Below are 17,940 nucleotides of genomic sequence, written 5' to 3' on the forward strand. Positions count from 1 at the left end.
TTTTTTTTCTAATCCCCAGAAAAAAAAAAAAAAAAAAAAAAAAAACGCTACGTTACAGCCTCCAAATTCATCACGGTTAACGTCACCGTAACACTTCCCCAAGTTTTTGCTCTCCTCATTCTCCATTCTGGAGGAAACGCCAAACGCGACGACGAAGGAAGAAAAATGGAGAATTAACGACGACCTCGTTATTCGCCTCCGTATCTCTATGACATCAGTAAATGAGCCACTCGTCTCCAATGGTTACATACGGGTAGCAGCGCCTCCCTTCATCAGCCGGGCCTCCTCAGAACAGGGTTAGAGTACTGTCATAACTCGATTAACATGATCTGTTTCCTTCGTTTTTTATTTTGTGATTAAATTACCCATAGGGGACATCCCTATAATGGAAAATTGAAGGAGGTTCCCACCCGATATATGACTTACAATGCCCACCCTCCCATCTTTTTTTTTTTTTTTTTTTTTTTTTAGTGTATGCATTCGGATTTCAAAAAACGGTTTGCTCTAACAACATGGAATAAAACGCAATTCCACTTTTCTAAGAAATTTTTTTATTCGTTATTTCTGAAAATTGATGTGAGGCCCGGAGAAATATATTAAGGGGGTTGGGTAATGGCTAAAATAGTTAATCTAGATAACTAGTACTGTAATTCTTCACTAGAGCAAATAAGTTCATCATTGGTCGATGTTTGACATTACAAAATAAAGTTAATATTTTCAAAATTTAGCATTTTCGATTAAGACCTGTAATTCTTTTATATAAAAAGACAATATTCTATGTAGTTAAGATTAAAATTCTTTTATATAAAAAGACAATATTCTATGTAGTTAAGATTAAAACCCAAATTCTGAACAGAAAAAAAATTTTCAAATCCCCACTGCTGGTAGTAATCTCTTCAACGACCTTTGGGGCTCATATCTTTGAAGATTATTCCATATCTGTACTTAAAGAGTCTTACTACTCCTTGTCTGACACCCTCAGTTCATTCTAAATTTCCCCGGGAGTTTAGACTGCGTTTTTCTGTGCCTTAACCTTACACATAGATGAAATGAAATAGACAGTTATCTACACAAGTGGGAGCTACGCACTATTCTAAAAGCGTTAGGAAAAGGGAAAAGAAGACGAGTTGAAGAATAAAAACCTAGACACAATTCCAGGGGTTTTCATGCATTAAAATAAAGAATTACATATTTTTTATGTATATTCTCTCTCTCTCTCTCTCTCTCTCTCTCTCAATTCCAGAACTTCGAACTGGACATTCTTTGTGCATTATTCTCTCTCCCTCTCTCTCTCTCTTTGTGTATTATTCGCACCCCCCCCCCATCTCTCTCTCTCTCTCTCTCTCTCTCTCTCTCTCTCTCTCTCTCTCTCTCCCCTAGAAATTCCAAATTCTGAAACGGATATTTTGTGTATACTATTCTCTCTCTCTCTCTCTCTCTCTCTCTCTCTCTCTCTCTCTCTCTCTCTCTCTCTCTGCAGACTCGCTTTACCAGCAACTCTACGGTAAAACAGAACTTTAGTAATTCACGTTATTAAGTGATAATGTCCTTTTTTACGCCACTAACACAGTCGTTAAACCCGCAACTGCAAATTGGTTGGCTTTATTGACAAAGTTATCAAGTCACTTGAAGAGTGTTTGATATAACTCTACATGCATTACAATGAACTTGAGTAACAGTAAGTCTTAAATAAATAAATAAATATATATATACCATATATATTACATGTATATATACATATATTAGACACGTATATAATACTGGAAATCTTCTTAGACATGAAGATATGTTATTTTGTTGTATTCCTCACAGGAAAATGTTTGGTTGAAAACGCCAAATACTTTCGTCCTCCAATGGACCTCTCCTTGGAGCGTTTATTATATACATATACAATATATATATATATATATATATATATATATATATATATATATATATATATATATATATGTGTGTGTGTGTGTGTGTGTGTGTGTGTGTGTGTGTGTGTGTGTGCGCGCGCGTGTGTGTGTGTGTAAAATATATAACTACATGTGCATACATATTTGTGTAAAAATATTACTTATATAATATATACATAAATATTTTAAATACATATATACAAATATATAATCACACACACACACACACACACACACACATATATATATATATATATATATATATATATATATATATATATATATATATATATATATATATATATATATATATATATATATATATATATATATATATATATATATATATATATATATATATATGTATATTATATATATATATATTTATATTATATATATTATATATTATATATAGTATTATAGTATATATTTAACGCAAAGTAACTCCGGTAAATAAACACTGAGCGTCACCCACCAGTGACGTTAATTATTCAGCGAAATTACAGTCTACGAGAACAAATTAATTTACCTAGAGATGATGAAATTCTGCTCATCTTCACGTAGCAGGTAATAGGATTACTGGCCCCGGCAAAAACAAATTAGATACTTCGTCCTCAAATTAATCATTTTTGAAGAATTCCCTCGAATAATCATGGAATAAAAAAAAAACACAAAAGAAAGAGCGTAAACAAATTTACGTGGATGTGTAGTCTCTAATAGGAAAGTTATGGTTTTTTTAATTATCCCAGTAAAGATGTTTTATTTGTTATTAATAAATATGTGGTTTCCTTTCCAAAGAGCAATACATTAATAAATTACTGATGCTTATTATCAATAACAATAATGTTCGTAAACTTTGTTGTGGACTTTTTGAATATTTTCCTAGATTGCATGAAACTCTGAATCCCAATATTTCAATTCTAATTTGTAACTGAACGAAAAATAAGAACAGTTTTAGCACTATTCATTTATTAAAAAGCTTCCTAATGAATCAAAATTCAAAACAGATACGTAAATGTTATCAACAATACATCTGCCCGATGGTTATTTACAATTTTGATTGAATGATTAATTAATGGTTTTGTCGTATTAATGAGTGTAACAATTCTTCCATCATAATAGAAAAATGACAAAAACTATGTTTGAATGCCAGCTCATTTTCACTTGCTGTTGATTTTGTTTTACCACGAAAATTGGAGCTCCCATTCCAGAGCAGAATAAGAATCCTTACCCGTGAAAATGAATTGGGAAAAATACCATAGCAATGCCGCTTTTAGTTTTGTGACAATGTGGACAAATTTTGTCCATTCATCGGTACGTTACACACTGATTTGTCACTTCAGTGTACAGTTTTTATAATTGGTAACTAAAAAAATCATGTATACCAACACTTTATTTAAAATGTCACTGCATTAGTAAAGAAAATTCAAATGGATAAAGGTAGATAAACCGTAATATAAAAAAACTGAAACTCGTAGTGTTTTGTATTCTGATTTTAAAATAATATTATTATTACTTAAGACTACCTTGAAAATGGAATGACAAGACAATGGCTCGGTTTCTTTATTACCCACAGACTTCATGCTTTAGTAACAGCATTAAACTTAAGCCCTAATAAGCCATTTCCTCAGTCCATGAAGTCCTAACGCAAGGTATAATACTGGAAGGAGATCTTGTTTGGAGACGTTAGGTACGAAGACATTACACGAGTTGAAAGAAACTCTTGGTTTCTGGCTTATAATATAAGGGATGTGACTTGAATCTGACGTTATAGCATAGAGGCTGTCACCAAGAGGTTAATAATCCCAAAGCAAGGAATAACCAATTTCATCGGCATTCATGATATTCACATTTAATTGTTATTCGCATCTTATCCCTAATTGGATAGAAATGAATGGCATTAGAACAGCAGAACATTTCTTACTTAAAAGACACACACACACACACACACACACACACACACACACACACACACACATATATATATTATATATATATATATATATATATATATATATATATAGGTAGTATGCTAAATGAGATTTTAACTGCAAGAAGAGTACTGAAATTAATCGAATATAGAATTTAGACCAAAGGCAAAGCACTGCGACCTTTGAGGTCATTCAGTGCTGAAACGCAACTTGAAAGGTGTAACAGAAGGAAAACCTCAAAGCAGTTGCACTATGAATCAATTGTTAGAAGAGAGTGGAAAGTAAGTTGTTGGAGAGAATATAAAAGGAGGTACAGTAAAATGAACGAAAGGTGTTGTAGCTAGGGGCCGATGGCACGCTGACGGCAATACCCCCCTTACGGGGTGCAAGACGAGTATACACTTTGAAATAAACAACAGCTGATTATAATGGAGGATTATAATATAAACAAATGCCATTAATTGTAAGACCTGTTGAGGTACCTACTAAAAAAATCATAGGCATTAAGGTGAAGCTCGGAATCGCAACCTTCAAACCAGAAATAGGCTTTCACAATAAAATGGGTCTTCATGATTTTCAGAATCTTCAGACGGAAATCTGCTGCTGGGAACGAAAAGCTTGACCCGATCAGAGAGCATCTTCAATCACAAGCTGAAGCTCCTTCACTCACTGAACGTGAAGCACCACTGAGATTATCCCTGTTGGGAGAGCCTGAAGCAATAGAACCCACCAAGTTAGTTCAGTCGTTTATCCCCTTTTCCCATCCTCTTCCCCCACCCCAGTAATCCCTATCATCCTTCCCCCACGACGAATTGGGTTTACGTTAATACCCCCAGGCAGGAATTACCCGGCGAGACAAAACTTCGCACACCAAATGGAATTTTCTTTTTCCTCGTTCCAGATGACGCAACACATATATGACAGCATCGCCTGCTTTTGTACACATTCGAGTCTACATATATACATTATAAAGAAATAAATGAATATATATATATATATATATATATATATATATATAATATATATATTTTATATTATATATATATATAATGTATATCTCAAACATATGAACAGACACGGTGATCTTTATATATATATATATAATATATTATATATATATATATATATATATATATATATATATATATATTATATATATATATAGAATGTACGTGTTTTGTTTTAGCGCGTAGTGACTATAGTCACATAAATTGAAAATATGAGAAATTATGACTAGTGAATTTTTGAGAATAAGACAGTCAGTATAAAAACACGTATAATCGGTACAAAAGCCAATAGCCTAGCAAAGATCCTTCGCCTTTATGTAAATCAAAAGGTAAATATGGCGTTCCACAGCTTACTACATCAAACGCGATTTTTAGTTCTAAAAAAAAATACTGCTGAATAAACGCGATAATTCAGAAATTACTTTCAGGCTTTATCTAAAGCGGAAATATCAATGTTATGAAATAAGTTACTGAAAAGGTACAGACGACAAAAACTTAATGGGGCATAAACCTCTAAATTCAAGCTATATCCCTCATTTCCCTTGATGTCATTTTCTTTCAATGCCACTAAAAAATTAAGACATATTCCAAAAATTCAAGCTACATCCCTCATTTCTTTTATGTCATTTTCTTTTATTGCTACTAAAAAATAAAATGCAAAAATTCAAGCTATATCCCTCATTTCTTTTATGTCATTTTCTTTTATTGCTACTAAAAAATTAAAATGCATATTCCAAAAATTCAAGCTATATCCCTCATTTCTCTTGATGTCATTTTCTTTTACTGTCACTAAAAAATTAAAACATTAAAAGGCATATTAAAAAAATTCAAGCTGTATCCCTCAATTCTTTTGATGTCATTTTCTTTCATACCCACTAAAAATTGAAAGGCATATTCCAATCAAAGGAACCGCAAATTTATTAAAAACGCTGGTGAAAAACCCTGTGTTTTATATTGGCAAAATAAGCTCAGAGTTCTTTCATCCACCGTCTTGCCAAATGCTTTGCGCCCTTGTGACCCATTCTTCTGTTTAGATATGGATTCATGTTAAACCATCTTAAGGGGATTTCATCGCATTTTTTACTCGACCCCCCCTCCCATATTCTTCCAAATACTCAGCCTCCGGTTCCCAACTCTTAAGAAGCCAGATGTCTTCCTAGTGATCTCTCCTACCCTTGGAAAAGCACTGAGTGCTCTACTTCATAGTCTTTTACCACTTATGCATCCTAAAAAAGCAGTGAGTATTTGACCCCCTTCACCTTTCTTCTTCCAAAGCAGCCCTGAGCCTCTCAGTCATCTACTATCCCTCAACTCCCACCCTTACCCCATCAGGTCCTCCACCCCAGCCCCCCACCCCCCAAAAAAACAAACAAGTGCAGTGTTTTCCACTGTTCATTTGACTTCACTTCCTCCGAATGGTCTTTTCCTCTGTTCCTTACTCTAAAGAAGCCATAATACGCCTTCCATTTCTCTGTCCTTTCTTCCTCAAAAGGAAACCCCCCCGAGTTCTTCCTTTGCTTTATATTCATATTTTCTTTCTCCGAGTAAGCCTGGAGTCTTCCCCTCTCCCTCTATCATTAACAAGAAGCCCACAATCCCCACTCAAAGCGCCATCCTTCCAAAAAAAGAAAAAACCTGTTCTTCTTTCTTTTAATGTTTATTTATTTATTTATTTATTATTATTTTTGTTTTACAAAGCCCTGAGTCTTCCACCCTTCCTTTACTTCATTCCCCTACACTGAAGTCTTAGGTCTTCCCTTTATCTATAATGTCTTTTCCGTCTAAAGCAACTTTATTTTCCCATTCATCCTCTTCCCCCCATAATCAACCCTCCCCCCTCCCCAACAAAAGACCACAAATCTGCCACACCTTTTTTTGTCTTTCTTCTTCCAGAAAAGCTCCTGGACTTCCAGTCCCCCTTTAATCTCGTCTTCGTCTCAAGAAGCCTTTAGTCTTCCACCGCTCCTTTATCTCGTCTTACCCAATTTAAGGGATCCATTCATTGAAATTTAATCTGACGTTTCTTCACTTGATACGACCGAAGGAAATTTGAAGCGAAAGGGGTCGATTCCGTTCAACCAATCCTCTCCTTCCTTTGGAGGAAGTTCGAAATGACATCCATGGCAGCTCGAAAGGAGGGGAGGGGAATTTATAAAAACAAACCGGCGTTTTGAAAAGAAAAGAGAAAATGGAGTGGAAAAATCCGAGAAGATAACGATGAAAATCAAAGGAAGAGAGGTCCATAATGTGACTTTCATAACAGAAACCTCGTCTCCTTTTTTCGGCCGGTGAAGAAATTCGTGACCTTACAGCCGTTGATCTCTTATTTTTTTCTTCCAATAATTTTTTTTCCTACAATTTCACATTATTTCGTGATTTTCCAAAGGCCTTTGCTCATCAGAACAAATCTAAGAGACTTTTTTTATGTGTTATTTTTATCGTCCAAGTAATTTCGTTTGTATGTGCATGCTCATAGTAGTTAATCTTTACAGGCTTAAGCTTTCGACTACTGCTGCTTGACTGATTACTTCTGCTTCTAGTAAAGACAATATAATAGCAAAAACAAGGGCAGTCAGTAGAAAGAATGAATCTCTCATTCGAATATGCAGACAGCTACGAAGCATCGAAACAATAAAAAATACATAAATGAATAAAAAAAAATTCCCAATCTTTGGGAAAATATGATTGTGTGCGATAATGGTACTTCTCCAAGACTAACACCTAGTGGTCTAATGATCTATTTTCTATCTATGTACGTATAATATACACACACACACAGATTATATATATAATTATATATATATATAATTAATATACTATATATATATATATATATATATATATATATATATATATATATATAGAACTTCAACAAATTCAATTGATCCTAATCTTGAGATATCTTCTAACCAATATCCAGACAAATGTGGAAAAAACTCTCACCCAACTTTCCTAGCGAAAGTAATAACAACTTCAACTTTTCCTAATACTACTTCTACTGCGGAATAATTACAATAATAAATACAATAATAATGATACAATAATAAAAGCCGAATACAAATCACAGTAGCCACCAAAATTGTAAACTAGGATTATAAGAACCTAATCAAATGAAATACTGTGGAAACAAAACTGCCGGAGAAGAAATGAATTAGGTCTTACCTTACTCTTCTAGATATTGTAAGTTTCAGCGACGATAAGCCATTCACTAACCTGCAACAGCAAAATGAAATTGTCATTATTGCTACTATCAGTCACATGCAAATCTAAAGAAAAATGAAAAAGAATGAAATGAAAATAATCCCATTTATTTCTGCTGCGAATTTAACAAATATATATATATATATTATATATATATATATATATATATATATATAATATATACTATATACTATATATATACATATATATATATATATATATATATATATATATATATATATATATATATATATATATAATATAAAATAATCCCATTTAATGCTGCTGCGCATTTACCAATTATACGTATATATATACATTTAATATATATATATATATATATATATATATATATATATATAATATATATAGTATATGCATATATATACACATAGCAAATAGATACATATAGTAAATGCATACTTTCTGCACACAAATGCCACGAGCTTCTTGCTGATAGGAATGATTTTATCTCACTTCTGGTGAAAAAAGAGCTGTTCTGAAACACGTGTTGTTTCACACAACTGAATAGCAATAACAAATGACAGCCATTTTACTTCAAAAGGATAACATATTTAGTTTTCTAAATGAAGACGACTTTGGATGTAACGACTGAATAGTTCTCTTTCTTCAAAACCGGGCAGCTGATATGATCACCACCCCTCTGTAGACGCTGTTCAAGTATGAAATTTCCTCTGTATATCACTGAAATAAACGAAAGACGTAACAAAAAAAATCCAATAATACGGAAAATGACGGAAAACGGTAGGTTTATGGAACGGTCAGTACTGAAAAAGCCATAAAATTGTCATTTAGAAAAGGAAGTGTTTTAATATTTAACATTTTCCGTTCAATACATAATGTACAGCGATACTGCCACCCACACACAAATAGACAGAAACAATGATTTAAAAAAAAAAATATGCTGGCAACTTACATCACTCACTGATGCCCTACAACCAAAATACGATGCACTAAAACTGCATTCATGTTCACTTGAAAAAAAAAAAATGTGTAAACTAAATTAATATAGTTCACAATATATATATATATATATATATATATATATATATATATATATAATATATATATATATATATATAATATACACATTTACATTACACACAACACACACACACACACACACACAGCACACATATATATATATATATATATATATATATATATATATATATATATATATATATATATATATATATATATATATAATATATATATATATATAGAGAGAGAGAGAGACGAGAGAGAGAGAGAGAGAGAGAGAGATGAGATTAAACAAAAAGATATTGATGAAAGAAAAACGTGAATAAATCCATATGAGAAATGTGCCGCATGGGAAGGCCTGGAATGGGGCGGGGGAGGGGTTATTGAGGCAAGGGCTCGAGGGGGGGGGGGGCGGTGGAGGGGTGAAGGGGTCGAAAGGAATCTAAATCCATATTATAAGAGTGAATCCAGAAGACGCACTGAATGAGGAGATGCCATTTTCTATGGGTTAAATCGGCCAGGACGAAAATGCCATCATCTTCGAAGAGAGCGGAATGAAAGCGACGGCCGAGCTGTCACATTAAAACCTCTCTCTCTTTTTGAGATTTTTTTTTAGAAACTTTTTTTTTTTTTAATCCTCTTTTTTCCAACGCGAGTTCGCTCGCTTGCGCTCGCGTGCGGGGACGATATTAAAAAGCGCCGTGTACCTTTACACTAGGCTTCCCGAGTGGAAATACAATAACTCCATCCATTCTCTGGTGTTTTCGTGGGTGTTCGCTGGTGTTTTTTATGTGTATTTTGTGTTTGTGAGAATGAGGGGGATGGAGTATGGCCATAAATAAACTATTTCTTCATTATGCTAAAGCTCGCTACATATGGCTACTCTCTCATCTTTCGAGTCGCCTTTCGAGTCCCATTACACAGTGCTGCATGATAAAGTTTGTTAAAAAGTTAAGTATATCTTAGTTTAACCAGACCATTGAGCTGACTAACAGCTCCCCCAGAGCTGGCCCGAAGAATTAGATATTTTTGCGTGGCTAGGGACCAATTGGTTACCTAGCAACGGGACCTACAGTTTATTGTGGGATCCGAACCACATTATATCGAGAAATTAATTTCTATCACAAGAGATAAGGTTTGTTGCAGGCGAGGCTTGGACAAGTTTGATTTTCTTTACTACATATAAATGAATTTGCCTTAATTTGTACCTTCCTCTATTATGCAGTCATATCTAAAAGTGGTAATCTGTTTCCAAGTTTGATTCATAATATATTTTTTCTACTCCGTTCCTTTCTGAGTTTTTGTTTCAAAAGAAGAAAATTTACCTCATGACTGAACAGCATAGTTAGATCGTCTTGAAAGCGTTGGACGAGGCCTGATACCAAAAACCTTTTTCTCAAGATTTTTAAACATATTTGTGTAATAGAGGATCATTTATGGTTGCTTTACCTACGATTTTAAGAATGCAAAGCTAATTCTTACAATAAAGGATAAGTGTTTGACTGATAACACTACTGTTTGCGTAAAGTAAAGAATCAAGAAGATGAATAACTGATTACTCCTTAAAAGTTTGACAAGTGGCTAATGAGCACCAGAGACAATGGACAGGTCAGTGTAGTTGCGCACAATACCCTGGAGTTCTGATCATTATGTTTGTTTATACAAACATAATGATCAGAACCTAAGCTACTTTTCCACCATCGTAAGACCTGGAATACCAAGGCAATGGATGCTGATGACTCAGCAAGGAGAAATATGTCCCTCCAAACCCCAATCCTTACCTAGCTGGGCCAGTAGTTTGTTTGTTTGTTTGATTAGTTTGTATGGTGTTTTTACGCTGCATGGAACTATAACTGATTCACTTAAGGTAGATTCTCGGATGAGCCTTATTCTTACGAGACGTTTGTTTGGTGGCTGCTGATTGGCTGGTACCGGGAGGTAGGCAGCTCCCAGCCAATCAGCGGCCGCCAAACTAACGTCTCGTAGGCATAGGGCTCACTCAAGAATCTACCTTAAGTGAACCAGTTATAGTGGTTATTCAGCAACGGGACCAACGGTTTTACGTGAATTCCGAACCACGTCGAGAGTGAATTTCTATCACCAGAAATACACATCTCTCACTCCTCAATGGAATGCCCTAGAATCGAACTCGCGGCCACAAAGGTGGCACGCCAACACCATACCGACCACGCCACCGATGCGCTTTCTGGACCAGTAGTTGTGTGCCAATGAAAATTCATCAAGGACTTCAGCGAGAATTGAACTGGGGACTAACGAAGTGGAAAGTCAACAGTGATTTCAATGAGCTACTATGATTTATAAAATATATTAGAAATCAGAAATATATGAAATATAATAGAAGTCAGAAATATAAGAAATATATTAAAAATCAGAAATATAAAAGAGGATGGCTGAGCAATTGTTCAGCATTCCTGCCTTAAAAAAATACCAAGTTTTGCTTGAAACATACTTGAACGGTCTAATGCAAATGACAGTGGCCCATAAAGAGCATGACAACTACCTGCTGTATAAGAGTCCATGTTTTATCCAAAGAATTAGGCTGCTTTCACTTCAACTACACATTACCAGGATTTACGCCAGGGATGATCTCATGCATATGTAAAATAGAATTTCCGCCCTAATAGACTTACAAAATCAGCTTTCCTTTTGAGTATCACGAATTGTAATTAATATTTAGAAACTGAAATTACAACAATCAAGAATGATTTCTGATACACGTATTAAAAAAAGCATTCATATATGCTGAAGAATTTCTTCACGCCGAGTCGTCATTTATATTTGATATATTCCATAAGAAATTAACGCTAATGACTTTCAGATCTCATTATGACCCATGGCCACTTACACCAGATTACTTAAAACGTTGCAAGTTTGGTGCATTTTTGTTATTTCACAAGGCGAATAATTCAAAACAACTCTCGAAACTCATCTTTCAGAGGTGACTGAACAGGAATGGACGTAAGAAAAATCAAAGCAGTTTAATATAGCATATAACAGCAAAAAATCTGACAAATTTTATAACAGTTTGAAGCATTCTTTTGAATGACACCACCACATCCATGCGTGCCAAGTGCTGTAGTATAGTTTATCAGAATATCTATGTATAACTTACACACGTCAGCGGAAGACACTAAACAATTTGTTCCAAGGAACGAATTCTACAGGCTTTTTATACGATGTTTACAGGGTTCTGTTTACATCTCCCTCGATTACAGGTAAACCGTTTTACAGAGAGACTCAAATACTCCTGGCAAAAAGACTTTATAACGGACGTATGAAAGTACATTCTATTAATATAGGCTTCAAGAGCTTTCGCTTACTAAATTTGAGCAACAGCCCTTTTCAGCTCTTTTCTTCTTACTAAGGAAAAGACGAAAAATAAATTCACAACAAATTGATCATTTTTGCTTACTCAGGGAGTAAGCCTGCAAACTACTTTTTGTTATTGCGGGGGGTTGGGGGGCGTGGTAGGAAAGGTCTATGGCAGAGCCTAAAAGATACAGGAATTTTAGGATAGGATATTTGGGATTTATTTATTAGAATGAAAATGTAAAATATAAATAATGTGCATGTTAAACAGTACATAAAAATTATTCCTTATAGAATATAACGTATTTATTTTAATTTTCGTTGGTGAATTAAGGCTCTATTTGACAGTAAATTTTAGCATGTTTTAATTTACGTTAAGTTAGGAATATAATGTTTTTACAACTTATGCGTGATGGGAAAACCTTGAACGCGTTCTGAGTAAGCTGGAGGTCGGATCATGCCTTGTTTCTCTCTATAAGAACTAATCTTCTTTGTTTAGCCATAAGTTGCCTTATCAAAAACACTTACAATATTCCATTCCAAGAAACAAAGAAACAGGAAGAAAATGATAACCCACACAAATTCCATTGGCGGACATAACAAGGCTCAAAGGAATACGCGAGATTAAAGGTCACTGGCCTTTAAAGGCCTCATTAAAAAGGCCTTTAAAGGCCTTATCAAAATGGGTTCCCTCGCTAAATCTCTCCGTTTAGAGGGCTTACAAACCATGACATCTCCCTTAATGTATGATGGTCCTGATAAAATTAGCAAAGTGTATTCAATGAGAAAGGTTTTACAAATGACGAATTTAAAGAGGGTCTCCAGTTAAGGCCCTGTCATCAATTACACTTGGACGTCAGGAAATTATATTCTCATAATAATGATATCTTCTTCGTATTTCATATCATCATCTTCGTATATTTTCATAATAACAATGTAGCCTTCGTATTTTCATAATAATGATATCTACTTACTTTCATATCATCATCATCTTCGTATATTCATAATAATGATATTTTTGTAATTTCAAAATAACGATTTCTTCGTATTTTCATAATAATATCTTGGTAATTTCATAATAATGATATCTTCGTATTTTCATAATAATGATATCTTCGTATTTTCATAATAATGATATCTTCGTAATGTCATAATAATGATCTTCGTAATTTCATAAAAATATCTTGGTATTTTCATAATAATGATATCTACGTATTTTCATACAAATATCTTGGTATTTTCTTAATAATCATATCTTCGTTTTTTCATAATAATGATATCTTGGTAATTTACTAGTAATGATATCTTCGTAATTTCATAACAGTGATATTTCGTAATTTCATAATAGTCATATCTTCGTAATTTCATAATAGTGATATCATATCTTCGTAGTTTCATAATAATGATGTCTTCGTTTGGCCTCCAGGGGAATGACCGTTTTCCTCAGCATTTTATTAGAAAAAATACAACCGCATATGATTTTGTCCTTCCCCTTACCTTCCCCTTTCTAGGTTATGTAAATGAGGATGTAGATGCTTTCCTTTAACATATAATTTCAAGGGCATCTATTAATACCTTGTTTTCTTTAAAGAGGTTCAACCATTAAAGATGGCTTATCTCTCTGTAGTTGTTAACGCTTCAACAAAGGTATGGGTCAAGTCAAATAAAATATTTTTTTGAAAGCTGAGTGTATCGAAGGTAACTGCCATCACAAATTAATCTCTTCCTTTCAGTATATTTCATCCAAGTACAGCGAGAATTATCAAGAGCAAAACCTGATTGTTTTCCCTTCAAACGGGTTGATTTTCCCGTCAATAAATTATCCTTTTATTTTTTCTTCCTCTACACCTGGCATATTCAAAGTAATGCAATCAGCTCAACCCATTTGAGACTAGGTAAAGTTCACTGAAAAAATTACTTCAAAACCGTTCGCTGTGGTCTTCGGAACGGGCAAAATGTTAATAACCGACCTTGGCATTTTTGCTTCGAAAACATATTCTATAGTATATTCCAAGCCGTGATCACAAAGATAATCTTGCCGGATTACACCTCATTCAGTATGTATCATGTGCATAGTCTCTGAGTCCCAAAATACATCAATAGATTTTGTTTCATTCAGCAAATGTGATGTTGCCTTTATCTGCTCGAGACTTTGAACCTTTTTTTTTTTTACCCCGTTCTATTACTGGGTATTTACAACCTTGCTTCATAGAGTTATGAGCATAGAGACATACTGACTTTCCAGTATTTACAGAAAGGAAAGTTAAACGAACAAAAAGCAAACGCGTCCACATATCGTTTCATTTTGATGAGATTAAATCATTTCAGAGCAATGACAATTCGATATTCTTATGTGGCTTGAATTAATTACAGCGCAGTTCCCACAGCTGACATTTAATTATTTTCCCGTATTTATGATGATTAGGAGGCTATTTCTTCCGACAACAAAACACGAAATATAGCGAATCGTAACCAACGATTAACAATTAGTGTCCCTAGTGAGCGACAATCACAGTAATTACGCCACAGGAAAATATATTAAAAAAAAAAAATATTTGTCATGGGGTCATCAGGTGTTATTTTCATAACAAATCATGACATCAACAATAAAGCTGCACTTCGTACACTTACCAATATAACCTTTCAAGGGAAAGGCATTCGTTAAAACTGTGATTGCAGGTTATACCTTAATTGTTAGAAACAACAAAGAAAGATTTTAAGGGAGATAATAAGTTGGTCAAACAAGAAGATACTCGTTGATAACACGCGTTACCACCAACTTTCAGACCCAAATCTTAAGGCATATCACTACCAAACTCCAATGATTCAACTAAAAGGTTCACCATCAATAATCTCCAAAACATCACGGAGATTTGCCCATAAGTTTTCAAGGTACACATTCGCAACAAAGCAAATAACTACCGTCTGTCAAATCCAGATCAAGAATGAGGTTAACACGAAAATCTAATGGACTGGCTTTTCACCAGGTATAAAATCGAGATAAAGGTTCGCCAGAACCTTTGGCCAAATATGGAACAGTAGTTTTTGTGATCGCGTTAAAATTCAACGAAATAAATATTCCTTAAACACTCATTTATAACTTTCCATACACCATCTGCATTATCATCAATAGACAGATTTAAAAAGCACAAACAAGTGACCCCCCTAAAAAAAAATCAAAATCAACCCTCCCTGAGACCGCAATGAGGAAAATGATCCGGGATCAAAAAGGACAAAACACAAAAGAGAGCGTCCCGCCGGCCGGAGCTGAACGTTATGAAAGGCCCCTGGCATAAGACCCATTTTATTGGCCTATAAACAAATATGATAGTCTTGCATGACACTGACAGGTCATGAATGATAATGTACAATCAGCAAGAATAAAAGTTTCGTACATGTACTTGTGTGTCATTTGCTTCTTTGGTTCTTATGATTCTACGCATGTTCGTACGTTCATGCGCATATCCTGAGCAGCTGTTAAAGCTAAAGTGCATGGTACTGCCATTGGGGAAATTAAATTTAATAGATCTACGAAAACTGAATGTCAGAAAAGAATTCTTTTTTATAAGTTCTGTTGGTAATTTCTTTGCTAAGCGATTATGGTACGATATTATATTAATTCTGACTCAATATGGTATGATATATTAATTCTAAGACCCATGTTAGCTTCTGACTCAATAGTTTTCTTGCTAAGCTTAATCCAGTTCTTAATCTTTAGGGATTATTAAACAAATATCCATTTTTCCTAATAAAAAAAAAATATGATTCTACAAAACCGTTTTTAAGAAAGATGTACAGAAAGCATTATAGAAATATTATAAAGATACGACGAAAAGGGCAGCTAAAGTGAGCATCTATATTAAGAGCATCACTTAATGCTCTTTACGGCCCAATTTCCTCAGCTGAATGCTAATGTAATAATAAATAATGTTTTCTACATCCCTCTATCTTGCCTTTTATGATAGGAAGCTTAATGGACAACAATTTTATTACGGCTGTTTATAATACACATAAATTTACTGTTGCTTCTATTACTACTACTACTACTACTACTACTAACTAATAATAATAATAATAATAATAATAATAATAATCGACCATACTATTCACCGCTTACAACCTTAAACATGCACGATTTCTTTTTTCTACATACACATCTCCCCCCAACACTCCTTCGTCCTCCTCCTCCTCCTCCTCCTCCTCTCAATTTTCCTATTAATAACCATTTATATTTGTCTCCGGCTCTTAACACGTCCGCAGCCTGTTTAATCGCTCCCAAATCACCCCCCTGCTCCCTGCCTTATCGTCTTCGTATCGCATCGTTATCGAGATTTAAAACGGGTCGTCGACTTCGGGTACAAAGCAAAACTTTAGGGTTCCTTTTTTTTTTTCAGATTCTACCGGAAGTGGCACAGTATGAGGGGAAGAACGCGTGAACAAGGAACAGTATTCTACTCCTTGAGGGTAGGCTCTTTTTCATTCGCAGAAAACGAGATACTTTGTGTACGAGAGAAGTATACATGTGTGTACGTAAGAGGAGGGAAGTATACCTGTGTGTACGTGAGAAGGGAAGTATACCTGTGTGTACGTACGAGAAGGGACGTATACCAGTGTGTACGTAATAGAAAGGAAATATACCTGTGTATGTAAGAGAAGGGACGTATACCCGTGTTCATGTAAGAGAAAGGAAGTATACCTGTGTGTATACTTAAGAGAAGGGAATTATATTGTGTTTGTGTAAGAGAAGAGAATTATATTGTGTGGTGTAAGAGACGGGAAAGTACACCTGTGGGTACGTAGGAGAAGGGAAGATACCGGGTGTACGTAGGAGAAGGGAAGTATACCTGTGTGACGTAGGGAAGGGAAAGCATCTGTGTTAATGGAAGAGAAGCGAAGTATACCTGTGTGTACGTAGAAGGAAGCATACCTGTGTGTTACGTGAGAAAGCGGTCTTATACTGTGTGTATACGTAAGAGAAGGGAATTATATTGTGTTTGTGTAAGAGAAGGGAAGTATACCTGTGTGTACGTAGGAGAAGGGAAGTATACCTGTGTGTACGTAGGAGAAGGGAATTATACTTGTGTTTATGTAAGAGAAGGGAAGTATACCTGTGTTTATGTAAGAGAAGGGAAGTATACCTGTGTGTACGTAGGAGAAGGGAATTATACTTGTGTTTATGTAAGAGAAGGGAAGTATACCTGTGCGTACGTGAGAAGGGAAGTATACCTGTGTGTACGCACGAGAAGGGACGTATACCAGTGTGTACGTAATAGAAGGGAAATAAACCTGTGTGTACGTAAGAGAAGGGACGTATACCCGTGTTCATGTAAGAGAAAGGAAGTATACCTGTGTACGTAAGAGAAGGGAAGTATACCTGTGTGTATACGTAAGAGAAGGGAATTGTATTGTGTTTGTGTAAGAGAAGGGAAGTATACCTGTGTGTACGTAGGAGAAGGGAAGTATACCTGTGTGTATACATAAGAGAAGGGAATTATATTGTGTTTATGTAAGAGAAGGGAAGTATACCTGTGTGTACGTAGGAGAAGGGAAGTATACTTGTGTTTA

General features: G+C 34.6%; 1 protein-coding gene across 5 annotated transcripts in view; it reads right to left on the reverse strand.

Annotated features, from left to right (window-relative positions):
* Positions 1 to 17,940, reverse strand: part of LOC135195611 (protein tincar-like) — a 630,442-nt gene that overhangs the window by 552,663 nt on the left and 59,839 nt on the right. The window contains exon 2 of one of the 5 annotated variants that reach the window (XM_064221942.1): positions 8,002 to 8,052. The exons of the other annotated variants lie outside the window; for them this stretch is intronic. The gene's annotated coding sequence lies outside the window, so the exon portion shown is untranslated. The remainder of the gene's footprint in view (positions 1 to 8,001; positions 8,053 to 17,940) is intronic. 5 annotated transcript variants of the gene reach the window in all.

Source organism: Macrobrachium nipponense, chromosome 16 (assembly GCF_015104395.2).
Source record: "Macrobrachium nipponense isolate FS-2020 chromosome 16, ASM1510439v2, whole genome shotgun sequence".
Lineage (NCBI taxonomy): Eukaryota > Metazoa > Arthropoda > Malacostraca > Decapoda > Palaemonidae > Macrobrachium > Macrobrachium nipponense.